The sequence below is a fragment of the Toxotes jaculatrix genome, chromosome 5 (assembly GCF_017976425.1).
Source record: "Toxotes jaculatrix isolate fToxJac2 chromosome 5, fToxJac2.pri, whole genome shotgun sequence".
Lineage (NCBI taxonomy): Eukaryota > Metazoa > Chordata > Actinopteri > Toxotidae > Toxotes > Toxotes jaculatrix.
Genome location: NC_054398.1, coordinates 14,535,088 through 14,563,070, shown reverse-complemented (window position 1 = coordinate 14,563,070; position 27,983 = coordinate 14,535,088). Strand labels below are relative to the sequence as shown.

General features: G+C 39.8%; 1 long non-coding RNA gene across 1 annotated transcript; it reads right to left on the bottom strand.

Moving 5' to 3' along the window:
* On the bottom strand, nucleotides 1-22,026 carry LOC121181579. Its single transcript, XR_005894054.1, has 3 exons — nucleotides 21,741-22,026; nucleotides 5,176-5,325; nucleotides 1-3,250 (listed from the first exon to the last, which is right to left on the bottom strand). It is a non-coding gene; the product is annotated as an uncharacterized LOC121181579 (long non-coding RNA).
* Nucleotides 22,027-27,983: the final 5,957 nt, after the last annotated feature.

Below are 27,983 nucleotides of genomic sequence, written 5' to 3'. Positions count from 1 at the left end.
TTAAGGACACAGCCAGCAGGCACGGGGCCAGAACAAGACCCCTATATTGTGTGACATGTCATCTAATGGCTGTCCTTTTGTTTTAAATTTATGCATCTGAGATAAGTTGGGGCCAGCGACATAGGTCACAACATACAAGACAAATAAGCAAAAGCAAGCAGGTTCTTTAATGGCACAAGTGATCATAATGATTAAACATCTAAAATTCTAAGTGAATTACCACACTGTTAGCAGATAGAAACATAATTACCCTTCCTTATTAGTATCCATTAACATCTGTTGATTTATCATAAACCACTCTTATCTCCATCAGTAATTAGAATGAGGTCTTATTTGTTCACATTCTAAGACCAGGTAGGCAACTGCATTTTCTTACATGAAAAAGCAGTAAATTTTGAGATTATTTCTGGAGTCTCTTGCTTATTTTGCAATAAAGCAACGTTAGATGTCAGAAAACTTCTGAATAATGCTCACTGTAAACAGGGCTACATATTGGGATAGAGAGAGCTAGTTGTGTCTTGTTGACACACAGGATTATTCACCCTGCGTTTCTGACCCTTCGCTACTTGACTTGGACTCCCCTCACTCCCACCTCCACAGATCTCAGCATTCATTAAGATTACGTATTTACTTTAAGCCCGCCGCCTCTTTGCATAATGGCAAGCAGGTTCCCCGGCTGGCACAGTGTGTTTCAAGTGCTCGGCGAGGATAGGACTGAATTTTAAGCACGATGTGTCTTGCCTCGAAGTTGACCTTGCACAAAAAGCCCAGTGATCTCATTCTTCGCTTCAGTAGAAAGCTGCTGATTCTCTCTGTTGCAGTGTTGCTCCTGTAAGAAAGGAGCCCTGTATGGCCTGCATATCACTGCAGGCTACTTCTACAGACTCCCTCCACTCTCTCTTTTCACCAGAACGGGAGGGCAGGGAAAATGGCTCAATTCATAATGCTTTGATATGGAAATCTAGGTTAATTTCTCTCTCCAAAGGGAGTAATTTACAAACAGAGAATATAATCCAGCTAAATGCAGGAAAGGAGAGCAGCCATTTTATACTTCAGCACATTGATACTTATCTCCAGTTATTATTTTACAAAGATAGCAAACATGATCAAGCTATCATTTACATTCAGAGCCTGCTGATCATGTATCTTTGTTAATATTGTATAGTGTTAGAAGTCACAGTTCCTTGTGTCAACCACAGTAATTTCCCAAAGGCGATAGCAGTAAGTGGATATCACCCAGGTCCCACTGGATGTAACTTTATCTCAGACTTACTTGAGGCCAGTGAACTTTTAGGTCAGCAGAGGTCACAGAAGTTCCTTCTATACATTGAGGCCACATTGTTCTGTCTACTCATATGGATCACACCAATTAGATTAAATATCCTTGAGCTTAAGCAAGGCCCTTGGCAGCTTTATTTGGCAGAACCATCTATTAGAGCAGAGAGGACATGCAGTGCATGACATAAAAGTGGGTAATTTAAAAAAAAAAAAATCCTCACAAAAACCAGTACTTAAATTTTATGTTTGTAGAGTCCATGTATAGTTGCCAGACCCTAAGTGTAAAGCAGCTTGGATAAGACTTTCATGAAGAGCTCTTCAAATGCCTATCATCATGCTGGTACCATTTCATCCCTGGCTTTATGTGACTGAAAGCATTTATTACAGTGACACCCAACAGTTACTTTGATACTGTGCCTGTCAGTCTTAGGCATTGCCAAGCTGTCCTATGCGACTTGGGGTTATGAAGGTTAATATTGCCTAGTGCTCAAAATTCAAATGATGACAGGATGGGTTCATTGATGAATGACTGATAGTTGACCCCATATTTCACTTGTCATTGTGTCCACTAAAGCTTTCTCAGACAAGGTTTGTCAGAAGAGGTTTGCAGCTTAACCCTCAGTTGTCTCCGTCTTCCCTCACTGTCTACGCTGCAGCTGATGACTCAGTTCCTTATCACGACTCATCGTCAAATCTGATTAAAATTGGATTTGCTCTATACTCAGTACTCGTAAATTCAGGGTCTTAATTCAGGACAAATGTATGTGTGTGTCTGTGCACTTGTATTTATAAATATGTTTTGGAAGCACTGAAAATCAGTGAAATGACCATTGTCATTGTATTCCAATGCTTTTCTGCTTTTTTGCAGCATTAAATGTCAGTAAAAGTTCATCAAAGACATTTACATTGATTGAACCAATTCAGCCCATATTGTTTTAAGGTCAAATTTGAGGACACCCTTCACTTTTTGTTATTTGGCCACATAAAATCTAAATTCTCTGGCATCTGGTTATCTGTTCAACTGTTCAAATTTAATATGTCAATAAACAGAACTCACTCAAACAAATATTTTTAAACCACAGATAGAGAAACGCTTTTTCATTTCATCAGGCATGAATGTGGTGTTATGCTATTTTTTTTAAAAGCAGCTATAGTCAATATTTTCATATCAACAATGGTTGACTTGTTTATGAAAGGAGCTATTCGTAGTGAAGAATCTACACTGAATAATCAACCAACTCTGCTTTTCCTTCAGCTTCACTGTGCTCTGTGGTGTCTTTCAGATAAGTGTTTTGGTTCAACAGCCCACAGCTTTATTGTTTTGATTCACTCTCACTGCTCTCATGGCGTCATTTTCAGCATCAGTAGATGCAAATAAACTCTAAACACCAACTGTACACTTCCTGCCTAGTAACTTTAGGAAAAATTTAGCAGCTAATTGCTAAATACATATTTTCTTTAGTTTTGAAATGAGTTCTGTTCACCACTGCATTTGGGTTTCTTGTATTTTCTTTTTCCTAAAATCAAAATTTGGTGCTTGTGTTGAAAATAATTAAGAAACATTTTATAAAGTAAATGAAAAGAAAAAGACAAATAAAAGAATTAATATATCAATGGCAAGGATATTTGTAAGGTCTAGTGGTGTAATGTCTTGTCTCTCAATAATGACCTTTAGATTAAGACACTTTTAGGCTACAATACATGCATAACCTCTGTACTGTCACATGCTATATTTCCAGATAGCTTTCAGATCGTAACCTCATCTGGCCATGGTTGCCCCACGATATGCCATTGCGTTGTTGAGGTCTTGATACCCACATCTTGCCCCTGGGCTTTGCTCTTTATGGATTTCAGCTGCAGGATACGTTGGTGAAACCTTGCAGTGATGAGGGCAATAAGTCTTTCAGAAGCACCTCAAGTCATAGCACAGCTTGACACGGGTAACGAGTTCCACCAACTGTACTTCAGCAGCCTATGAGTCAAAGGACAAAGAGTAAAATACATGCTCTAATTCGAAAAGGTCATCTCAATCAAACTTAATCTGACATACAGTAAGTGTACACAGACGTTCGAAGTCAGTGTTAATTATCCACAATAATGATTCTAAATAAGTGATACAAATTCTGAACCACAATGATAATGTTGTGGTCTTTTACATGCTAGTGTTTTGGACACCTGAAAGCTCATTTAGCAAATAATGAATCCTTTCTTTACCTGTGCTCCAGGAGACAAAGTATTTGGCACATTTCACACATATAAATAATTCACATTTTTCCATTCTACAGCTTGGTTCCACTGTGTCTTGAAAAAAAAAAGCCCCACTGGTTGTTTCTCACTGTCGGACCAAAGGATACCCCCCTTTTTATTGATGCTCTAAATTTACCCCTCTCACATAGAGTCTCTTGACTACAGCACACTGACTGACATTTCTAATTTCAAGCAAAACATCACTACTCTCAAAACCTTCCCCTTCTCCTTCATTGGATGGGGCCTACTGGAGCAGGCAGGATGCCCCTGTTAGGTCTCCCTCCTGCCTAGCGTCAGCACCACTGCACCATACAGCCATTAACCACCATTACCGGGCAGGGCCATTTCATGGTCAAAGAGCATTTTAGTGTTAGCTCTCCCTGGGGCGACAAAATCAGCCAAGAGAGTTTCAAGCCTGCTCAGCTATATATGCTATGTTTTACATTTTCCCTTTTTTCAGCTTAGTTTTTCCCTTAACATCTCCCTGTTGTGCACTTTGACTCGGCAAGTGTGACTCAGCGTAACTCAACTATACATGATCGATTGCATGTATTTCTCCAGTGAACTGTGAACTTTACAAACAGTGAAAAATTGTGTGACACATACTTAATGCATTTTACAGCAATACCATGACAAAATGTTGAGAGCATTCAGAAAATTATCTTTACAACCCCATCACCAAAGAAAGATTTGAAGACCTTACTGTATTTATAAGACATCATGTGATGGCCAAATGCTCTGTATTCTGATGCTGTGAAACAACAGTTATATATTGTTACTGTAGACTTAATGTTCTAGTCCCTGGGACAATCCTTGGTGCAGATGAGCTGGTGACTGAACTCTTCAGACCTCAGTTGTTGAGCCAAGGGTTTGCCACATGTAGAGTGTTTCAACTGAGCTGGCAATGAATCGAGACACCAGAAGAAGATGTGTCTCAATTGAGCTCTCTCTTCCTAGACTAGACACTAGAGTTGTGGAGTATCTACAGACACTGATGTTTCCCTCTAAAGACAGTGGAGATCCAGGGAGATCTTCCCCATCTATACACTAGGGCAGGACCCATGAGATAGCCAGGGGACATTACTAATCCCTAATCCCTTAGAGATTTATTCATCCACCCTGCTATGATCCAGATTCCCTAACAGCTGGTAGAGTCAGGGACAAAAATGTGGAGCCAGTGGATCCTTGACTTGGTGAATACCATGGTGCGGGAGATCGCTCTACTCCTCTGAAGAAGAAAACCTGAAACAGGTCAGGCCATCCATGTTCTGATCATGATGAGGATTACTGGATGCAGAATTACACATTGTAATGCAGTTTGTTGAGACCCCCCACAGCAGACTGACATGCCATAGACACTATGGCATAGTGACACATTGCATCAGGCTGGAAGTCCTTTCTAATCAGAAAGGGAGGCAAGAGCCCTTTTCAGTATTTAAGGACTCTGAAATAGTAATCAATGAATTAAGTGAACAGTGATCAGTTACTCACTCAATGAAAACTTTAAAAAAAAAAATCCCAGTAAAACATCAATCACTGGAGGCCAGAATTTTCTTTTCCACTGGAAAAACACGGCAACAGTTAGGGTGGAATATCAATTAACTGATAAAATACATCCTTCTAATGCTATCCTCTGTGTATTTACACTACCTTTCGACAGCACACGGCTCCAAATGCTGTCAGTTCAGGTACCGACAATCCCCTCGAGTGAAGACTCAAACATCTGGAATTCTTCAGAAATGAAGTAATCAAAGTTGACGTCAAGCTGGTCCATAAAGTTTGTTCCCAAGAGGCAGCAATCTAGCGGTATGAAGTGTAAAGAAACATTTTCATTAACAAATAATAGTGACTTGTTGTACAGATCACCAGACTATAGATAGCAGCTGTTGCAAGCAGACCTGACTTTTAAGTGCTGTGCATGGACTGTCAATGCCATCTAAAATGTAAACATTGAGGCGCAACCTTAACATTAAAGATCAAAAACATTCTGACAAGCTACTAAACTACACCTGACACCTAAAGGCATATTCTCTTTTTCCAGGGCTCAGAAACCTTGAATGGGGTAAACCTATAGTCATGTTTTAGATAAATTCTTTCCAGACAATCAAGGAGATAAAATGTGTATGTGCAACATAGCAGATAAAGAGTTACTCCTTCGTGCTTCAAAAGCAACCTGCTGATTGACGTTGGCAGAAGATGGCAACGCCACTGGGTGATTCTTGGGATGAGAGCGAGAGACACCACCCACTGTCAAGTTGTACACCAGCTCAATAGTCCACCGAGCACTGACAGTCACCACAGCTGTACATTTTACGCTACCTGAAGCCCAATAATTAGCATTTCTTTTTGAGCAATGGGGAAAAAAAAAAACAAACAGAACATGCACCCCCAGACTTGCAAAAGCTACTGCGCACACAAGTGTGCATTCACACATACACACACTAACACACCACGCACACATAGATTACTGCACTCAGCACATTCATAGAATTTCCTGTTAATTTATTTGTTGTTTTTTTTTTGCGAGCTGGAGCTCAGGATGAAATTAATTGTGCAGGTTTTGTATTAATTTGTGTCAATGTTACACTTGTCAGCTTGAAGTTGACAAGAGGAGCCATATTCTTGTTGTACAGTAGGAATCCAAACATGCTGGTTCTGCCTCATGCTGCTGGCGGATGACACTCAGGGAGAGATCATTCTTGCTCAGTAGGCAGTTTCCTCTCAGTTGAACTAGCCAGCTGTTTGTTTCTCAAAACTTGACTGTTTGACATATGTTGTATCCATGTTGTAGAAAATCACTCCAATAACAAATTACTTTTCCCCAAACTGTATCTGCCCTTGGAATGTGCTTTGTTTTGTTTGTGCATTGATATTTTGTAATCAGTGAAAGACATTGTCATGATTATCATTATTTGGAATCAACTCTGTCTCCTGTTAGACGTACTCTAATAAACAATATTTAATGTGCATTCATCATTTCATTTGAAAAACAATACGATGCAGGGATATTACTGGATAAAAGGCTGCTTGTGTCTGGTATTTTGTCCTAGAGGCAGACATAGCAGGACGAATCAGCAGGCCTCAGGACAAACCTCGCTGTCACCAGAGATGGAGAGCCTGGCCAACTGTGTTGACTGATTGTTAGCATTAGTGGCTGTGAGTGTGATTAATATGCCTTCCCCTCACATAGCACTCTGGAAAAAGAGAGGTGTAGCTTAAAACTGAACAGGGGTGGTCACATTTCACGCTTTTAAAGAAGATAATGCATAACCTCAGCGTGGCCGGCTGTATATGGCAGGATGGATGGCTCTCAGAAACCAGGTGCTGTTGCATTAATTCCTCCACCCTAAATCAGAGCTGGCCTAATGAGCTTGTTGTGTGGGATGCTGTGAGTACTGCTGAGACGCTGTGAGAACACACAGCGCTCCAGCTTAGTGAATTTGAGACTGCCGTAATTGCTGCATTGTGATGGTGATTTTCTTCTTCCGCATCTAAAGCAGCCCCTTAGCATCTGCTTGTTTGCCTGGGCCTCCTGTCTGCGGCGGTCATAGCACTCCCTCTGCTCCCTCACACTGGGCCTGTAGCATTCACCAAACATTTGGGCTCTAATTTGAGAAGATTAGGTCCCCATGCTGATAAGTCAAACATTGCATCACAGCCTTTCTGCTGTGATATGAAAGGGTGTCACTATGCTCTGGCACTGCTGACAAAGGGATGTGCATTTTTGCGGCACTAGTGCCAGCAAGAAGTCCTGCTTATTTTGAGATTGTTGCCTCAGCAGAAAAGCTAGTGTTTTAATTAAATATACATACATATGTATATATATATGTCTCGTAAGCTAAGGCTAAAATTACCAGTGCCAACATGTTGGACCAATGCCTTACAACAAGCTTTACCAGGCGCCCACATTCATGTCTTTCTATTATTAAGATTCTTATTTTGCAGCAGTATGACATTGCTAAGGATACCAAACCAAACATGTAAATATACCACATCCAGTCAGTCTTGCATTCAGCGGTAGACATGACATGATAAAATGCCACCTTCAGTTTTCCATTTTTGTACGTGTGAAGGCCATAAGATGGCTAAGCGATTAACCACGCTGCTCACTCAACATCTGTAAGAGGTTCATCTGTGCAGCAGAGATCCATGGCTCGGGCACTCCCTCTGTGCCCCTATGGAAAAAGAGGCCTGCCAGAATGAGGAATGATGGCTAAGGCCCTGATTATTAGGATTAATTGTCTTTTAGTCATGCAGTGGAGCAGGAGTGCCAGGGTAAAGCAAGGTGGAAATAATGTGGGCCAGCCAGCAGTCGTCATGTTTTCTTTATAAGCACCCTCCACAAAACAGTTGCTATAAGGTACTTCACTCTATCAGCAGTATTTAGATTGGTGATAAGCATGAAGTCATAATAAAATGCGAAATGGAATGGAAGATGAACTGACAACCCGTTCACTTGTTTAAATAAAACACTGCAACGGTAATAATACTGGTGCTGTGTGGCCTATGAAAACACACCTGCCAGGTTAATGGTGTCATACATAATTCGTCTCTTGTTCGTTTTGGCCTCATAAACCTCTAGTACTGAGATTTACTAAAAACATGCTTTAATTCCTTTATGTTTTTGCACAAAAACCTGTACATTTGTTTCAAGATAAAGATCTTGGCAAAGCAGCTTGAAGTATTTTTAGACAGAAAAAATACACAGCAAAGTGGTTACATGTCAGACTTTAGTAAAAATGTTTTGAGCACATTTTTTTTTCGAGAGAACCAAAACTGATTCAGCTTTAACAGATAGCTTCACCTAATTCATGAGGGTTTTTTATTTTTTCATGCTTGGATCTATATTCCAAGGCTCTATGGATATCTTGGAGTGCTCTTTATTCTTGAGTTATAAAGCTCCAGTGTTTCCTGTGTGTTCCCTGAAACAGAACAGAACACTAAAGTTGCTTCATGCCCTCAAAGAATCGATTTCCTGTAAAGTTCCAAATAAATGCCTTTCCACCGACTAAGCGTCTAAACAGCTGTCACTTCCCGGCATATTCATTCATCATTATTAGATAATAAGTGGGGAATAGCCCCTGAAAACCTCTATTACCTTTATGTACTCTGCAGAAGTGTGCCACAGATAACAGATGAGGCTGGACTTGATGTAAAATTAAATTACTTTTTTTTTATATTGGGCACAATTAATGGGTTTTAGAAGCAGCAAGGCTCAGTGAATTTAGGGATGTGTCCTATCAACTCGTCCTGGGGATTAACCTAACTACTTTGCATTGGCCTCTGACAGCATGCAAGCAATGCTAATCTGTGCACAGCCAGACAAGCCCCCTTCAACAACTTTCAAAAACTTCTGCATTGATGATGGAATATCTGTCAGCTGGATGTCATTAATTTTGTAAATGATTAAGCATGCATTCACGACACTTGTCAGGTGGAAGTTTTGAGCTGTCACTGGTTTGAGCACAGGCACATTGCACCTTGTGGAGACTATGTTTTGTTGACTACCTCTTATAGCAAAACTAAGGCTTTTAGTGGTCAGTGAAATTTTTTAGTCATTAACAATATATCCATGACTGACTTTTCATGATTTATTATTATTATTATTTAACTGCACTGTAACTGTTCCTACACCAGCTCTGTGTTGCTTATATTTAACCTTCTGGAAATGCTTGGATTCTGTACTTCCCACTGAGAAGGTACATTTTTCCTTTCTTTTTACATCTTTTGTATAGTCACATTTGTTCTGTTATGTGTTCGAGAGCACCGCTGGGTCAACAGTGGCTTCCCTGTGGCCTTCACTGTGACAATACGGCAGCTGAATAAAAGTCATAGGAGAAATGCCTTTGATTGTGGAATACCCTTCCAAATCTTATATAGCCTTGGGTAAAAACATGGAACAACAACGCAGAGGTACAGTACAGCACAATGGAGGCGCTCAACATGAACTAATCAGTGTTTTGGGAATATATAAGTCTCTTTGACTTTCAAGGCAGTCAAGGGAGAGAAAGAGTTTCCAAGTTGTTTGTCATCTAAACAAATCTTCCCTGCAGCATTTCTTCATACTTCCAATAATAGTGACTGGTTCAAATGCCAAATTATGCTTTGCTCTGACATATTGCCCACACCATGTGGTGTATGTGTGTGTTTGTATATGTGCTTGTGTATATGTCTCTGCGTGTTTGCGTCGGTATGTGTGTATCAGTGATTGTGTGTGTGAGAGTCTGTGTGTGTGTGTATGCGTGCCCGCTGTTTGTATGCATTACTGTACGTGTTAGTGGAGGTGGCTGGTGGCGGTGTACCAAGTAGTCACGGACCTGGAGGATTAGATTTACCATTTCAAAGATGGCTGTGTTTCTAAAGTTTACACACATACATGCACACACACACACTCATACAATCACCCACCCACACACTGCTTCCCCAGCTTGTCAACGTGCAACGTGGGCTGTGGAGGCTTGTGCGAACAGATGGGAGGAACCAGCATAAAATAAAGTTAAACTAGAACAGAATGACTATGCAAGTGGCGTGGCCGCCCTTTGTTTGCTAGGAAGGTGATCCTCAGCAGCTGGGGATGATGGAACGCATGATTAAAATTACCAGAGGGAATGATTAATATCTCCTTAAAGCACACACTTCCAGCATATCAATCATCTCATTACACTGGAAAAGTTAATTGTGTGAGGGGAGGGTTGGGGCCCCTGAACCATGAAAAAGTAGCCCACCCCTCGACATGTTTACTTACACAACAGAACAGACCCAATAACTCTGAGCGTTCTGTACTGTGTTTTGAGAGTTTCAACTGTTTCCACTGAAACAGGCCCGCGCTCAGCAGGGGACACTATACTTAACAGAAACTGGAATTTTTAATGACTGACACAACCTTGTGTGTTCAGTAACAATTGAAAGGTGTAAGCTGACACATACGTGGTTACAAAGCAGAAAGAAAGAACTGACATATGGTGTTAAAGAATGCAAAATGCACTTATTGGAGCGGGTAGGCTATATACATTAAGAAAGTGGAGCAAGCTCTGCAGTACATCACCACATGCAGGGCTCAGGCCTGTGCACACTCATGTTAATAACGGTCATGAAAACGTTTGAGTGCCATATATTAGTGGGATATTTCGTTATATTCCAGATGTCATAAATGGCAAGGTTATGAACTGCTGGGCCATTTAATTGAACTGAGATAAATTTTCTGGTTGTCTTGATTTCCTTTAAGATTTGTATAATTAAAGGATACAGGCTTCAACTTTCACGGGGCAATTTGAAGTGATGTCAAGTCATGAAGTCCTGCATGTGTGCCTGTGTTTGTTTATACAAGCAGCACGTACAGTAAATGAGTAGCTGAAGATTATTTAAGTACTAAACCGTGACGAAAAAAGGAAAAAAGAAATAAAGCTGCATTCATGGGGAGATGAGGGGGGGTAGGGGTCCCTGTGCCTATGGTGGCCCAGGATTGCCCTTGCCTTGCCTTCCTTTCCCCTAGCTGCCAGTGTGTCCTACTCTTTGCCCTCTCTGCTCCGCTGCGCTCGCTCCCGTCCCCCCCTCCCACCTCTCCCTGCGTGCCTACGCTGCCTGAGCCAGCTGCTCCCACTTCATCTTCAGCAGCGTCACCAGGCGGGGTATTAATCATGTTTTTCGAGGGGGACACTCTGCTATTTATCTCTCTGACACTTCCAGCATTCAGAGGCCCGTTGCTGGGCACAGCCCATTGAGTAGTAAGATTACACATTACTTCGCTCCATTGCTTCTCCCTGCCCTCTCCATTGACTAGCTGTTCAACGGTGGCATCAAGCTTCCACGATCGGACATAATTTATGCCCTACATGTATAAAAACACTACCCTGTTTCTCTGCTTTCACCTTCTATACTTCAATTTGGCTAATATGTAGCATGTATACATGTAATAACAAACATCTATTGGCTTCCATAAACAGCAAATACAGTAAGTGGTGTAGTATTATGATATAACAACAACAAAAAACTAATTCTAACAGAACTCTCCAAAATTAGGTTTTTTAAATGTTCCATGTGCCAGTCACTGTGAAATGCGACAAAATGCAAATTATTAAGACTCTTTCTTGTTAATAAGACTTGGTAACATTTATAATGAGAGTGACATTTTACACACAATCACAAGAAATACTGAAAAGGACTAATATTTCTGTATATAATACAGAAGGTGTCTACTTTCAGTCAGTGATGCACTCACACGGTATTCAGTTTTCAAAGAGACAGTCCGTGGAAATGGTTGCATCTGTGAAATCCAATTACATGTGTTGACCCTTTACTTTTTCACTTACACTGCACATAGAGGCACCCACTGTAGCTCATGCCATAGATTCAAATCTCAATCCAATTCTCATGCTTTTGAGTAGGCGATGAATTGCAGGAATGAATGCATCACCATTCTCCTGATATTTGGTTCAGTTTGTTAAATGTATGAGAATCCTCAGGCTAAAGTAATCCACTACCTCTTCCCGTTGGAAGTTTCTCAAACAACTGAATTATACCGAGGATGAAAAAGGTGTCTTAGAGAAACAGGAAGCAGTTACGTTGGCTGATGGCCAGTCTAATAGGCTGATGGGAATGCTGAATGAATGAGTGATTCTCCAGGGATCCCCTCAGCTTTTGGTTGAGTTCTGAATTGAGAGTGTCAGCTAACTCCTCCTCTGCTGAAAATGGAGGGTAAAAGTGCATTGAAATCCTGCCAAATAGTAAATCAAATATGTGTACAAAAAGGAAGTGAACATTTTTAGAACAATAGAGTTAAGTACACCCTCAACCCCCAGCCTCTCCTCTCTCTCTCTCTCTCACTCTTCTGTCTGTATCATTTTCTCTTTCTTTCATACACACATTAATAGCCCTCATACCAAAAGGCAAGTTAGGAGTAATATTGCAGAGCGTTGCCTGGTGTCTAAAGGAATGTTGAGAAAACAGCTCTGGGTCTTGCTACCTTGGCCTCTTGCACTTTCCTTCACATAGTTTTTAGAGGTCAGCAGGGGGCTTTGAAGCACATCACTGCTGATTTTCAACCTGACTCATATCCTTAAAATGGTGGGAGGAAACTGACCCTGGTCCCGCTGTCGTCTGGATGATGCAAAGTAGGTCATTTGGGAGACTGCAGAGATCCAGTGTAGACAATCCACTGTATATTTCCTACTGTTTAGTAGGTTTGAGTGAGGACAGGCCTCTCCAAGTTCATACAGCCAAAACGTTGTTCTGTTATCTTGAGAGCTTGCTAGTTGCTTAAACTATCGTATCATAGAGTAAAACCACTGGCTTCAACTTTAGGACCTATCAAAATTTCACCCTGAAATAAATTAATTGTAACTGAATCATTGCAATCAGTGGATTTGCTCGCTAAGATGAAGAAAATCTGCATGCAAATCTGCACAGTTTACTAATTGCACAGTGTTTTGACAGTGCTGATTTGTTGGAATGGAGAGCCAGAGAGTCCATAATGGATAAAGATATCACATTAGCTGTGTGACTGTGTTAACTAACTTTCCAATTAGCGACCAAGAGTGCAGTTATTCATTCACCATGCTTCCACATATTTTTGAGGATGAGCGAATAAATTTTACTGTGCCACTTTAGGGGTAATTATTACTTTTGATTCATTGAGGTTCCTTGATTCATTTCAAGCATTAGTAAATATTTCTACTTACATTACAACTTGAAACTGTTTTTCTTTTTTTAAATGCAAATACTGTAGTGTTCAAAACTGACCCAGAAGCCACAATTATGAGGGTGAAACTGCTCTTGAATTTTAAATTTAAGTGTGATCTTTTCCCATTTAAAATAGTTAATTATGTTTCTTTACTTCTTCCAAAGGTAAAGAATCATAAAGACAATTACGACGGCCAATTTACACCAATTGTTCACTACAACATCTTATTTTTAATTTTGTTGATTTACTCAGACTATTTCCTAACTCATTAAATATGGTCAGCTATTTTGTGGTCCTTTTTTTTCTTTGTCTAAATGCAGGACTTTGAAAGGGCCCCTCACTGAAGTGAAAAATTAAAAACATTCAGTGTCTGGAACATGCTTGTACGTGAAGCCCACTCCCACAGCCCAGATGTTTTACACAAATAGAACCGTTGCCCTCTTCAAGTCCCTGCTGCTCAAAGTCCAAGCTTCTGCTAATATGAGACAGGAAATGGCAGCAACAAGGCTTAATGGCTAATGTCTACCTACTCTTTCTGTAAGTGGTTCTCTATAGAGCTTCAAGGAGTGGGTGTTAGTGCAGGGAGGAGAGGGGTGCTGTTGGTTGAGGTGTGCTTTGGGGGGACAGAGAGATTTAATAAAGTGATGGTATATGACATCTAAAAGCTAAATATATCTAAAAATTCAAGGCAGAGCTAGTCAGATTTGTACTGGTCTTTATGTGTCTGTGAGAGAGAGGGCATACTGTATATCCTTTGTCTGCATCTGAGTGCCTGTGTGTGGTTTCCACTCACCTGGTATTTTGGTTGTACCTGTCATGTATTAATATAAGGCAAGGGTTTTGAAATGTTAACCATCAGTCACTGTGTCACTGGTTCTGAGACTGTTGGCTTCTGTATAGACGATGGCTCTCACATGAAAGCCCTGGACTCTCCTCAAAAACCTTGGGAATGGAGCACGGTATATAGCTAGCAGTGATAACAAGAATTTGGCTTCAAACAGAGAGAACATCAAATACCCCTGTGTGTGTGTATGTGCATGTGTAGGTTTGTGTATGTCAGTGTCAACTGTGAGTGTGTTTTTGTGCGGGTTGGTGTGTGTTAACATGCCTGTATATCTATATACGTGCTGTACATCTATGTTTTTATCACCATTATGTTACGTTTGAGTCTGCGCGCCTGTGTGTGTTTCTTTGTGTGCGTGCACACGCGCGTGTGTGTGTGTGTGCATGCGGTTTTTTATGCAGTGAAACCCTCCCATTTCAGCTCTAATGACACAGTATGTTGTGACTGAGGCCACAGGATTTGGACATATGTTCACCTTTCTTTTGATGAACAGAAATTGAGACCAGAAGAAAGGGGACAACATTTGGACCAGGGAATCACCAAAGGGAATAAGATGAAAAGGGAAAGACTAGATGGCTAGTGAAACCCTGTCATGACCAGCAGAGTGGTCCATTCATCTGCTCTAATTCAGGGTATTAGTGCCTCACAGGATCAACATTGTCAAGGCTACAAACAAGAATTGTTATAGACTTCACTACTGCAGATTCTTTCATGTGTCTCACATCATTCTTTTATGCAGTAAATTTCATAACAGCGTGTGATAGTAGGGTCATTGTGGTGGCATCAAAGTGGAGAGCAACACTTGAAAGAAACAAGATACGAAAATAGTTTAGTATACACAAGACTTTATTTTAACATTTGTTTTTCAGCATGCTGAGAAAGTGTGTCGTGCACACATGCTGTGACCTTAAGAGTAATAGGAGTAATAATAAAGTCTTAGCATGATTAATCACCCTATCTGCCACTGATTCCTGGAGGACTGCTGATATTCTATCTCCAAATTTTGTATTGATTCTGATCAGACTGTGTAAAGTTGTGGTTTGACCTTTCTTTACAATTCCCTTGCTTGGGTCTCACTCAGCATCTGTGTCTCCCAGCACCAGAAAGGCTTATTAATGGTTTTGCAGGTGCCTTTATTGCTATGTCCCATCTTTGGACCTATGATTGATTGTTGAAATCGAGTGAAATTGGAAATGCTCTTTGCTGTGATTGTTTTGTTAAACACCTGCACAGTATTTATTACAAAGGGTCAAATCGCCTTGGTTCCCTCATTTAAGAATATATGATCCTAATCTACCTTGGAAACAATTCCATTTTGACATACCTTTCTACTTTGCTGCTACTATAGACAGTGTTCAACTGCAGTATCCAGCTTTAGAAATGATAATGCATTTTATTTTCTGGGAATCCCAACAGAGGTGGTATTCAGATATCTGTCTCTATCATAGCTTTGTGTCATTTCACTTTGTAATCAGCACACTTATTTTAATTAAGCTGTCATATTTCATATTTTGCATATCCTTTTTAATAACTATGTTATTTGATTATTTGTCTTTCACAGTATCTGTATGGTTGGGATCAATAGATGATTATCTGCTTTGCAAAATGTGTGTCAAAGCTTATAAGCATCCAGCTGGAGTATAAAACATGTGAAGCACTGTGAAGAGATTATGTTTCAATTTCCCCAGTAAGACCTTCAGACAAACATATAAAGACAAAATTGTGCATCTTGCACCAAAACACATGGATTTACAATATGAGTTTTTGTATTGCATTAAAATTGTATATTAGTGTAAATTAAAATGTAATATATCATAAAAAAAATTAGTAGGGTCATAGTTTGGTGATATACTAAAGCAAAAAGATGTTTCCTTTAAATTGAAATTATAAACATCAAGCATTACATTATAATATTTAAAGGGTCAAGCACTGATTAAAGAGGTTTATCAATTAATTTACTGTTATTGTGCATCAGGGTCCAAGGACATTTGTTCAGTTATCAAAATACGTTAGTCAATTAAATCACATAAAACATCATATATCTGTTTGATAGTACGTAGCATAAAACTATTTAAAAACTATTTAATGACGTAAGAACCATGTTCAAATATACAGTAAAGAAAAAAAAACCTGGCTGAGGTTTGAAGAAAATTATGAAATTAGGTTTAAACCATATTTTTTACATGATTGTACACAAGTCTATAATTAATTGAATTATTAAAATTACGTACATCTGCTGCAGTAATCAGTATAATTGAAGTGTTGTTGGTTAATGAGTTGATCTTTAAGGGCTCTGAAATAAAGTGCTCCATTCTACTTAAGATTTGTATTTTCACATTTAGTTAGTGTCCATTTACCTTAATTATGTTGAAATTAGAATAAAAATATTCATTTCTATCTTCTGGTATGTTTGCTCCATTATATCTCATTTATAATGTATTGATCAAATCAAGAAGAAGATTATCATAGACGTTGTGATAGCCCTTTGGTCTCTTGTCTCACTGCAGTAAATGATGTTTTATTTTCAAGATTCACTGTATTTTCAAGCTTCAAAGTATCGTCAGTGTTTTTTTAAGTGCTGTGAAATGGCAAAGCCATCCTTAGTATAAATTACAAGCCATTAATTTGAACTTCACAGTTGAAATAGGATTTCCAAGCTGGCTATGTGTATGCAAAAAGAGGAAAATCATTGATCCTCTAATGCTGTCCCAGAGGGTCCAGTGGTGGGGTAAAATAAAGAAGCCCTTAAACTCTGCAATTGCCAATAATGAGCCATCATTACTCAAATTACAGCAAGCACTGATTGGGTTTAAAGTAATGAAGAAAACAACATGATCAATCATCATCAAGGCCTGGTGTCGTCATGTCAGAGCCCAGGCCTTGTGCTTTGAGTGGCGGGGCAGAGCTCCATCTACAGGGGCCAGGACTGGGCCATGTCCTTGGGGCAACCATCCATCCTCCAACATCAACATCTAAGACGCAGAAGCACCTGAAGCATTCACTTTGACTTCAAAATACTGCATTGACCAGCACGTAATGACAAAATCAAAGCTACATCACCCAGATGATGGGACAGATGTTTTTATCAAAAGATAATTATCGATACTGTATATGATCACTATAGTGTACATCCCATGTAGGCTTATTATCCATGGGCACTGCTGTCCAGATGCTGACTTTTGTCTTGTCTTTTGGCAGTAATTTCCACCAGACATGAAATTTGTAAAGAGCTGAATATAATAGTTACTTTTCATAATCTCCACCATAGACGGCTTGTCAAGCACCCACACGCTCTATTGTCATTTTAATACCTGCTTGGACTTATTTCACCAGGGTGCTGACAGAATGGTTTCTGAGAGTAAGTCGTCTTATGGAAGGGAAAATTATTTTTCCCTGGTTCATCACAGATAGCTCAATTAAGATAAGAAAGAACAAATCTAAGTCGCATTATGAGGAATATGTAAATGGAAAAGAAAACTCCAGGCAGCACGGAGAAGTATTATTTGCCTAATAAGGATATTGCCATTATTGTTTTGCATGGTAATCTTATTGGTAAAATTAAATAGTGAGGCTAGTCAAGCCATTCAGCTATCATAGTCTTATAGTGGGTCTATAGTATAGAATGCAGTTAGTCCTTATTTTCTCACTGCACTCTGTCAACTCATCTTCTCCCACTTATTTGCCATTCAACAGTTCAACCAGCCTGCCTGCCCTCAATCTCTAACAGGAGATGCAGGAGGCACAAAGCAAAGTTTTATTGCTGATCCAATCCCTGTTTAGATTCAGCGTGCATGAAAGCTCCTAAAGTTGCCTACCATCAATAATGAGGTCTCATTTACACAAATTACTCTGAACGCTGATTAGGTATTATCTAACAGCAAGGGCCACCTCGATCAATCATCATCAGCCTGTGGAGCGTCAATGGACATCGAAAGGTTAACCCAGATCTTGGAGGCCCTGCCAGTGTCAGCAGAATCAGAGTGGGAGGCCTCTATGCTGTCGATAGAGCAGCCAGACAATTAGGTAATGATTAAAATAGCGGCACCTGGGACTCAATAAGAAAATGAGCCATCCCGGCATAATTTGAGAATGATTTGTTTACCAATCCATATAGCTGTAGACGAAAGTCACTGAAGTGCAATGTATTAAATGTACAAAGTCCTTCCTGTGCCCCTACAAACTTTCGTAGGCTTTTCGTAAGACACATGAATAAAAGCATATTTATTACTGTTGTTAATGGTAAACCTTAAAATAAAAGCACATTAACACAAGCTAAAGGTCAAGCAAGGACCCTAAAAAAGTGTTGTGCCATTACCAAATGCAGGGAAATGTACAGCAATGGGACTCCAGCATTAAAATGTAATACTATTCTGACATCGATCCTTCAAAACTCACAGTTCTCGACGAAACATGGTGAAAATAATTACAAATACAGCCTTGACAGCATGCATGTGTGAGATGAAAATTAAAATGTTGAGGAAAACTCCTCTCCTCTTAGACTGTGAATGTTGGAAAAGAAAGATTCGACTCAACAGTAGTGTGAAAATGTGGCAGTGACAGTAAGGATGGATCAGCTGCTTGTGATCTAGGAATACGCATTAAAAATGTCAATTAGACTTTCAATACTGTAAATTAACATTCCAACCACCCAAGATGATGCAGACGCAAAATGGCCCATATACAGACCACAGACAGTTCCTGCTTATATGTGGGCTTCAAAGCATTACTGTTTCCTCTCAGGCCATTTAGACCTCACTTGTGCACTTCAGCTGAGCAGGAGATGCAGCATAACGTTCGAAAGTTTTCCAACACTCGCTATCAGCTCTGTGATAAGTTATCTGCTCCTCCATGTGAGAACAACACCCTCAAGACACAAGTGAAAATGCGATGTAGCAGGCACCATTTGTATGAAGGGCTAAGTGACTTCCTCGTGGCTTTACAAGATCATAAGTACATTCCTCACATTTGCTCAAGCAATTCAGTTTTACTTTCTGTAAATGCATACAGAAGAGTAAGATGTTTTTTTTTTCCCTTAATGAGCGCTTTAATTCCCTCCTAACAAAAGTTGTTTTGTATTTAGACTCCATGTTTGGGTATTTCTGGTATTCTTTAATAACGATTACCCCTTATGACAGAAGGGGAAGAAGAGCTATGCCAACCATAGTGCAGTTTTCTGATTTGAATAATGAAATTAAATCCCTTTCTGTCTTTGTTCCCCAGTGTTTGACTAGTATTTCCAGTCCAGGATAGAATATGATGATAATCATTTGAATAATTTGACCTCTAATTTTAGAAAGTGTTTGTACTGCATTTCAAAGGAACAGATGGAATATGGGAGTAAATTATCAAGGAAGTGGTACCTTGATCAGCAAGAACATCATTAAACTCTTTATATTACTCACTGATTATATGTCGTTACTTAAAGAAGAGGGAGCAGTGGTTTGCAGATGTTTGGATTCAGTCGTTACAGGTTCTATCTTTAGCTGGAAACATTCTGGCTATCACTGGATATATTACAATGTTTGACATTATGTGGACAAGTAGGATTTGCCACGAGGAGCATCATGACACAAAGCCAAAATCCAATACCGTGCTACTCATTACATACTTCTTATTCAGTGCCACTTGGAAGCTACCTGAAGCCAAATATTTGCTCTTTGGAAAACCTGGTTACCCAAATCAGCTGGTGGCCCTCAGTATACATCCATCCCATAAGCAGTGAGTGCCAGTGCATGCTGTGTGCATCCACTAATACAAATGAACTTCTTCAGATAGGTCTGACACTTACAGCAGTGAACAAACAGTGCAGCCTCTTTATGTAATGGGTAGCAGTGGGGCACAGCAAAGAAATGATGAGACATGAAGGGCCATTGCCTCTGGATAGAGGCGAGTGCTATTGGACCACTAGGATTAACACGTCCCCCACAGCCAAGTCACATGCGTTCCCTGCTCTCCGCCAAACAAGTAGGGTTACAAGTGCTATTACTCTCACCTTTCAGAGGGGGTTTTGGATAGAGAGATCATTAAATTAACCGCAGGGCACTGCATTTGTGACCAGAAGTACATAAGCCACTTGAGGGCGGTGGCCTACACTCTGAGTTTCTTGAGATGTATGTATAGCTGTCCTCAGAGAGCGGGTACGACACTGAGGTGAGTCTGGGTCTGTAATGGTGTTAGCCTTTTGATCATTATGTGCTTAACACAGTAGATCTTTATTATTGGGGCTATTTTTCACTAAATTCACTTAGCTGAACATTATTTTTCCGTGACCCAGTTCAATATCTGGCACTTCACGTTGACTTGACTGGGAGCTCTTTCCTCCGTGGGGATGGTGAAAGGTAATGAACAAGTGCCTCAAAGAATTTTTCAGCCATCAGTCTATAGCCTTTCAAAGAAGGAGGTGATTGACAACATCCTATCAGTGTAAGTGTGCGGTGTATTATCATAGTTGTCCATCCTGTCTAACAGGAGAGGATGTCCCTGTCTTCAGACGATGCTTTTCATGAAGTGGCTCTGCCCGATCATTGTCAATAAATAAATCTGATAATTGTCAGTGCAGACAGCTGTTTGTGACAGCTTTGTTGTCTTGACTCACTGCATCCTGTCATTCTCACAGAGGGAAAAGTGAGTTTTATATACTCTGACTGCCATCCGGGGAGCGGAGACATTTGCACATGAATCAATTGTCAGCATCACTGTACTCTGACAACTCAGTGACAGCTCAAATACACTAAGAATGTTGTTGTGCACATTTCTCTTGGTGGCATCCAAAGTTTGTGCAGATATTTTTCCCCGTTATGTGATTCAAGGAATCTGGAATATCAAGGTTATATCTATCATTATGAAAACAGAAGTGCAGAAATCTTCAGAATTATGGACTCGAGCAGAACAGGAAAGTAGATGAAACATTTTTTTTTTTTTAAATATCTCCTCTTTCAACAGCTACTTGAAAGTGAGCCTCTCCGATTATGATTGTGGCTCTTGTTGCTCAAGATAACTGCTTGACATTTGCTAAATCAGTCAGTGTCAGTCTTGCATACTCAATTTCCCTCCACTTGAAAGCTCTCTCCAACTTTGGCATTTTGCAATGTTCTGTCACTCAAACAGAATTTGCTATGGGTATCGATAAACAAAAAGTCTGACAGCATAGCAAACAAAAAGCAGGTTCTTATTACAGAAATAACTCACAGTGTGATCTATCAGAGCATCTGGACTTCAGATGATAGGGGCAGTAGAACCAATATGTTACATGTGTCAACATATAGTATTTTAGACTCACCTTGCAATGGTGTGCCTTAGACTGTGGCAATGCCCTATATAGTAAAAAGTTATCTGACTTTGAGAACAACTGTAGAAATCCTCACTTAAATTTTTGCCTCCAGGCAACATTCTTATCTTCCACCTTGCAATGAGTGAGTAGAAGAGAGTTTGGCATCTTAATGAAAGATATATCAGAAGGCTGATGATGAATTGGACATGTTTTAAGCTGCAGGCATTTTACTGAAGAACCCTGTGTTATAGGATGAATTATTTTAACACTTGTCTGGTAGCAGAAATAAAAGCAGAGAACTATTTTTACTCGGGTTAGCCACATGTATTGTAATGCTGTTGGCCTACAGTACACATCACAACCCCTGGGTTAATAAGTTTAGGAAAATTAAGATGACCTCCTGTCAACAGCAAGCCACTTACCCTGGTAGGCCGCGGCACATTGATCCGTGGTGGTGAGAGGAACCCTCTCCAGTTGCACTTCATCCTGGACATCTCTTAAATGTTTTGCCAGTGTCAGTGCACTTTGAGTGTTCCTGTTGAAAAGATAATCAGTGCGATCAGTGTTCTTTAAGGCTTGACCAACCACAATAATCTGTTCACATCAACGATTGTGCACTCACTTGTGCCTAATGGCGCTTAAGTTCCCCTGCCCTACAGCTCCCCTACACCCCCTGACTCACAGCCTGCAAGCTCCGGGGATGATCAATTAAAACGACTTGAACATTTAAAGGCCTGTCAATAAACAGTCCCCTATGACTCAAAACTACCTGCTGAAGTGTGTGGATTTGGCTCATGTTCTTCTAGTCAATACACCTCAATGTCATAAACACAACTAATTATTAGGCAGCATAAACCAGCCACATCTGTACTGTAGTCAGGGATTGGTTTAAGTTTAAAATGTTTTACATGTATATTTGAGAAAACTGAGAAACTATACAGGGATAACTTAAATAATTTAAACATCATCCAAGAATGAGTCATTGTTTTAAGTGTGTTTTGCTGTTTAGCCCTCGTTGGAATTTGTTGCAGTTTATTTAATTATGCAAAAAACAAAAAAGTAAATACACTGCTGAAGAATTGCACTTTAAGGCTGTCACACTACACATCATACTTACTATCTGTACATCAACATATGTTCTGTCAATATTTCATCTCCTTCTACCTTTCTGTACTGACTTGAAAATAGAACAAGGCTCCCTCTGTTCCTGGACTATACAGCGAAATATGATGTTATAGTGATATGTATTATAACAGACAATGTATATTTCCATACATATGGTACAGTACGAAAGATTCAGCACTAAATGAATAATGTAAACTCTAGAAAAGTTTAGAAATAATTGCATTAGAGTTAAGAAAAAAGAAACATTGCATTTGCATGAGGAGCGCAAGCTGTAGTCACCTCTCTGTTGTTACAGATGAGATTGAAGTTGATGCTATAAATGGGCCCGGTAACTCCCTTAAGGGAGCCTCAGTTGACATGTGTTACTAAATCTTATGGAGATGCCATCTGCCACTGTGTTAACTGTTGGGAATGCTGACCTCTGCAGACACTGAAGTCATCCAAAACTGATCAGATCTGGAGACGCAGACACACTGAGTTGGGGTTTTAAACAGGCCGACAGCCCCTTTGTTTTTTGTCATTTTAGAAATGTTCACTTTGCTGTGAATACAGAGAGAAAAAAAACGCAAAGTATAAAACATAACACTATTATCAGTAAGTCTCTGTGCGTGCATGTAAAATCTTTCTTTCTGCAGTTTTTCCCTCTTCGGAGTAAAAAGCTAAAGTTATTTGCAAGAAACATGGAAGATGAGAGTCGTCAACTTCCTTCGTCACATTGTGTGTACATTTTACGTTTATTTTGTTCCGTGGCCCAAAGTGTTGGACTGAGTATGGTGATCAAGCCCAGACTGTGTAACTGACACCACAGAGTTGGTTGTGGGTGGATACACTTGCCTGGAGCGTGGGGTCACGACACTGACGTACCAGGCTCTCTGTCCTTAGCAGTGAGTGACAGGAGGAGGCAGCTCACTGATGCCTTTCACGTGGGAATCACAGCTTGCAGCAATATTGAAACAAAAACGTCTGCAAGACTTTGTGGGAAAATTCAATTGTGAGTTTTTTTGTCCCTTAATGTTTCTCTTAAAGTAAACTTCTGTCCAAAGTTTATTAGTTCAGATAACATTTTTGTCCAAAGAAATGAGCAGCTGTGTTTTCGGTCCTGCCCACAAGGTCACTCAATAGACACCAACTAAAAATAACTCCTTCTAAAATTTCTTGTTGCAACAATTGTTGTATTTTCAGATGCAAAGACAGTGCTTATTTCACATACAGTACATTTATTTATTATCAAGGGTATTAGTCTTTGTTTTCACCGGGGAGATTATTTTCCTAATGAAGCTAATTTAATGAGCAAATTCTTAATTTATTCTGACAACTGGATAGGACAGAAACAGCATGGCATAGAAACAGCATAGTGACGACATGGCTGAAAGGGAAGCTTCAAAGTACGTTCTTCTTAGCAGTGTTTGACAGTGAAGGCATCAGTTGTGTCAAAGTTTCTACTTTGCCGTCTTGAACCGTTGTGCAGTGCTAATCAGTTTGTGAGCATTTGGAACTTCTTCCGACTACTGAGCCATACAATCTTCACACCTCAAAGACACCTTTCCTATGGAACAGTGGGGGGCTGCTCACTTTACAGTTAGTAAGTTCTCCACTGAGTCTTATGTAGAAGTTTGCAGGCTTATTACTCTAAGGGGGGTCTTCACTGTTTTCCTCGCATGTCCCATGGGTGTCTTTTTCAGCTGTAATGAGGCCTCCTGGACCAGAAAGCTCTCTTTAAAACAGGGAGTAATGAGTCCTTGTTGGCAGAGAGAATGGGGATTTGCACTACTCAGTGGAAAGGGAAGGTCACTGAGAGGAGTTTTATTTTGGGAAACTGTCTTGTTTCTGAACCAAACAAAGCTTAAAGGGAAACACTACAAAGTCCTGGTCCAGGAATTGACTATGATGGTCTAAAGGCAATTCAACACCTTCAAAGTTCCAACGTAGGCTTGACAGCTTACGTCCTACATCCCTGCCCTGATGGCAAGAATTATTACAGCTGGAAATATCATTGTGCAATAGCATTTTCATAAGGTGCAATACCTTTTCGAAATGTATCACACTGGGTGCATTTAGATATTTTCAAGTGACCGACTAATCAAAGCCAAGGGCAAATGTTGCATATGTTATAACTTCAATCAAGCATGAAATAAAGACATTTTATTCATGTCAAATGTGGTTTCATCCATGTTATGAGCTTTTCAAGGTCACAAATATGATGAGCTTTTCCAAGTGTGCATATACAGTGTAAAAATGCATTTAAAGCTTAATGGAAATTCCTTTGCATTTATAACAGATTATTCATAAGCTTTACTGCTTAGTTTAATTGCTAAGCTTATTTTCCTTTTCATGTCTGTTTATTTTTCTTTCACATCTTTAGTTTGGAGGCAAGGCCAAGAACAACCAATGGATCATTTTTCCTCATTCAACAATCCACGCTAGCTTTGTCCTGAAAACTGGTTCTCGCCCTACATTGACCTACAGGAAGGAAGATGCAGGGAAGAGCGGCACCTGCTAACCTGAGATTGGGTGGAGAGGCCATGCAGTTTGCGACTGCCTCACGTCATCCCTTTGCACCAGTTGCACAGCCTGCCACCATGACACATCCAAGCATAATTGGCCTTGACAAGAGGGCAAATCATCAACACAGGCCTGATAAGCATTACAGCCAGATGACAGCGTACAGAAGTGTATTAGCAACAGTGTGACATATCACATTACCACTGTGAATACAATAAAGGAGATACTAAACACTATGGCAGCCTCAATGACCATCCATTTCTTCTTTCTTCTGCCGGGCCATTATGCCCCATTTGCTATGGGTAATTTGTTGCACAGAACTGTCACCTTAGACACAATAGACAGGTATTATACATATGGTGATACTGTAGATAAGGGATGTGTTCATTTGTATTGTCACAAAAGCCCTCTTGCCTTATTGTAGGATAGGTTGAACGTTGCATTAAATATGTGTTTTACCACCTGTCGTAAATTGTTGTTTAAGGGACGCTATGCTCAAGTTTGCATGGATGACAATGTGTCACATGCTTTTTTTTTTTTTTGCTTTTTTAAAAATACATATGGTTAATCTACAGTAAAACATGACTCCTTCAACTTGATCCACAACGTACAGAAAATGCTTATGCTCAAAGTAAGTAAGTTTTTACGACTTGTGCTCCACGACTACCACTAAATGTACTTACTCTGATTGGAGCTTTTATGACAGACTTGGGAGGTTGATTTCTGACACGCAGACAGTGGAAAATCCATTTCCCTTAATTGTTTTACCACTTGTATTAAAGGCAGTGCCATGTGTAACAGGAGCCTTCAGATACTGGGACAGGTCTTGAACCTGATAACTTGTACATGTTTTATAGCTGTTACATTATAAATTATTTCCACAGACTGGGGCCTTGAGGGATCATATTCTCTCAGCTTCAGTTACTGGTAACATCTTTTAATGATATTAACAAATTTGCAGCTCTAGTGTTTCAGCTTTATCTGAGAAATCTCAAACGGCTCCATGGTAAATACTTGGTTATGATATTATCAGGCACAGCCCATTCTGTTCTGGGTGGATCATATGGCTATTAAAAGTGGGCCAGCAGTGGTAATAACTAAGCTCATAAAGGCCTGTGTTGCTGCCTAACAGCCTGTCTGCACTTCCTGTTGTAACAGTGAGATATTGGCAGGAAAAGCAGGAAAGAACAGCCATTTTAATGGTTGCAGAAGTAGCTTTTTACGTTTTATTTTTCATAGCTCTGTGGTGCTTTGTTAAACCTCTCATTAACCTCGTTCTTAACTTCCTCTGCAATATTTGATACAGTATTGTATTTCTGCTCAGCTTCAATTGTGCCATAGCTAATGAGGGTCTCAGAAAAGTGTATGCCCAAATAAAAATGTTTTAGGGTTCACACTTACAGCCTTTTGTAATGTTCAATTAGCCTCGCACTGTTTGTGTGTATGGATTCCTTTGGCAAATTGAGTCCATTTGTTATTGGCTGTACATTTACCTTGCCACGTCTTCTCATTAGTTCCATGTGGGCCATTGTGTTTCCACAACACTTGCCAATAAACTGAGGTGTTACTATCAGAGGATAAACAGTACAATATAACATGGCATTTATTCAGGCATATGATTAAAAATCACGCTGTTAAACTTATGTGGTCAATATTCTTTCATAGAGTAATAAAACCCCAGCATTGGCACTACCAAAATAGTACAGTGCACAGATATTTGGAAGTAGGAGTTATAACGTAATGGAAAATAAAGCTTTTTCTTTTCCCAACAGTCAATTTAGTCATACATACTCTGTTATATTTAAGTTTGCATGACATAGTAATCTAGAAAAAACATAAAATTAGTTAATTCTTCTCTATTTTCTATCTGATACAGATGAAAATGTGCATGAAATAATGAGCTGCCAGATATCATCCTAAAGAGCCATGAGGACTTATTCTACCTCTGTGGCCACACAAGACATGACAACTTTTAATCTCAGCATGGAACTATGCCAAAGCCCATTTTATCCCAAAGACAGGGAGAGGGATTTGCTTCCACTAATGGAGTTCAAAGATTGCAGCGTGTCAGATAAGGAGTCATGGGAAGTGAGTGACAGCACTGGGTGGGAAGCGAGGAAGGGTATGTGCATAGTTATGTGAGCGCTTATGTGTTGTTTAAAAGGGTTTTTTTCTCCATCACTCGTCAGCCACTGTCACTGTTTTTTTTTTTTTTTTTTGCCACAGTTCTGACTTTTAAAAGACTAACCGGCAAGGATGAGGAAATGTTGCACCAAAGCTTTTCAGAATCAGAGTTAGAGGGGCACAGGCAGCATCAGACCAGACAGCTATTTATGGGAGATGACAGTTTGCAAATATCTCAATCTGGGGAAAGGCACTCGGGGTGACAATGAGGAGTGCCGTGAAATTGGAGGAGTCAGCAGCCAGCATTTATTTCATCAGGCTTTTTCCAATGAGGTGCAATTGCCTGACAGCATGAGGTTATTGGTGGATATGTCATAACACCCACAAACCCACTCTGCATAGATATGTGTTTCTAATGAAAATATACTCCAAAAAGACAAAAGGTGGCAGGGAAAAAAGCTAACAAGAAACTTTGAGGTAAAAGCAGAATTCATGTTTAAGTGGTATTGGGGTCTAAATGATACAGTATGTTGCAGCATAATCTTTCTGGAAAAGTGTACCTCTTTGGATTAAATTAAATTTGCTTTGAAAGAAAACAAAAGTGGACTGCAGAGTCCAAAACTTTATCCAATAAAGTCTTGCAACCTCTACTCAAAATAGCTTGCCTTTACAGGTGGTATCATGATGACTCCTTTCAAGTGATGAGTAGTGTAAGGCATTTTAAATTTAATAATTACATTACATGTACACGTCACATGCACACATCCCAATAATGCTGCTTTACTTCGACAGCCGATTTTTTTTTTTGGCTGTCTTATCAGAAATTTGTTCAACGGCTAACTTTGGTCCCTCTGCATTCAGTTGACAGGCTTGTCCTGTAGGCTTACATACCGCAAACACAGTGAGTAATCGTT